We start from the raw sequence: 1,872 nt of genomic DNA, 5'->3' as shown, positions 1-1,872 counted from the left end.
AAGAAGGGTAAACTGTTGTATACTTTTGATATTTATTACACGATCTCTTTGACTCTTCGATGATTGCTAGCTGGGCATGTCCTCTTGTTCGCTCTAAAATTATACATCGTTTCAAGCTATTTCCAAAATCTTATAAAAAATAGTTTGATGTTCAAAATGACGAGTTTATGGCTGAAATTATGATCAAATGGGCCTAGGTTCTGTGAGATCTCACTAAACTCGAATTCGTTGCACCGAATTACATCATTTGTTATGTGCTATTTGTGATTTCATTATTTGCTATGTCCATCTAAATATCTTATTATCAAGTCTTTTTTCATTTTCTTTTTAACATTTACGAGCGCGGCAACGCGCACCATCATGTTCTAGTGCATGCATATGATGAAATCCTCTGGGCGTCCGGTGGCTTTCGTCGGTGATGCAGCCCGCGCGTGGCTTGTGGAGGTCGATGTAGGCGTAGGAGAGCAACGATGAAGCGCGGTCGATGAAGCCGTTCGGTAGAAGCTGATGTCCGGCGGCGCGTATCGAGTAGATTGGATCGCACTCATATCGCCCGCTGGGTGTCGACGTGCTCATACGCGCGGCCGCCTGCTAACAGGGGTCTTGTGTAGATTGCGTCCGGGAGATGTCGGGCTGATGCGTTCATCCCGCTGGAGTCTTGCGGGGCTCGAAGTGAAGGAGGTGGTCGCTCGTGGCTGGCCCTCCTGGCCTGCATGCGCGTGGCGTCTGCTGGTGGAGTTTCGATCTTGAAGACGGCCGCACGCAGCAGTGCCTGGTCAAGCCCACCGTGGGCGCCGTGATTTTTTTGGTGGCTAAAAAAATGGGATCGATCTAATGGACTCCAAAATTGGTTTTAAACTACGAGACCAATCTGATCTTTTGATCGATTGTGTGCCGCGCCCCTAGGGAGAGGAGTTTAATCTCTCCGAGGACGGCGCGCTATGAAAATGGTGGGAAGTCTTAGGCTCAGCGTCGTGAGACTAACCGCTCTAATATCATCTAGAAAATATAGAACCTACAATATTCGTTATATTGATCTGACCTTTGTATAGGGTATATATAGGAGTACATGTGAGAAAGAGAAACTTGAAGTAGAGGGCAAGTCGTACATGGTTTAAACCTATTCTATCTCTAACTCTTAATCTCTAACTAAATGCAAATATACTTCTAACACGCGTTACCACCTCCTCCTGGTCAAGGATGGAAGGTGGTCCAATTCCGTCTCAGGCAATTCAACTTAATATCCTTTGTGCTCACAGCAACAAGAGGGATCTCAAGGGAAGGATAGCCAAATGGATTGGGCTCCGGGACTTGTGGAACAAAGCTCGCTGTACCAGACATGCTAAGCTTTCGCCTGCCCTAAAGCAGTTTGTGTGGGACTTGCTCAGGGGTGAGAAGAGTCCTATGGTACAAATAGAAGACTCGGGCATCCGGAGTGGGTACTGGGCTCGCACTTTCAGGGGCTTCGAGCAGTGCCAAGAGCTCAATTGGAGCATGGGCTTCGAATTACGGAAGAGCGTGCTTATATCTGGCATATAACCACAAGCACCTTCCTCAATGACCCTAACGTCAAATTGGAGCTGGTCGATGAAGACATGGCTGGAGCAGTTGAGACTCTCTCAGATTACATGATGTACCTCCTGGTCGAGCACCCTGACATTCTGCCCATCGAAGCAACTGCTCGAATCTGTTTCACCAAACCTACGACTATTGCTGTTACTATTTGAAGAAGTATGATGATGGGCGTGGGCCTTACGATGCCCTTTGGGATTCCCATTGCTGGGATGATTCAGATCTTTTCCCGGGCCAAGTTGTGATGGCGGATGCACACAACCTTGCTTGCACAATTCTGGAGATGGAGCTGGGGCTCAC

Source organism: Triticum urartu, chromosome 7A (genome assembly GCF_056163025.1).
Source record: "Triticum urartu cultivar PI428250 chromosome 7A, HENAU_Tu73, whole genome shotgun sequence".
Classification (NCBI taxonomy): domain Eukaryota; kingdom Viridiplantae; phylum Streptophyta; class Magnoliopsida; order Poales; family Poaceae; genus Triticum; species Triticum urartu.
The sequence above is the reverse complement of the archived record's forward strand: the minus strand, read 5'-3'. Positions refer to the sequence as shown.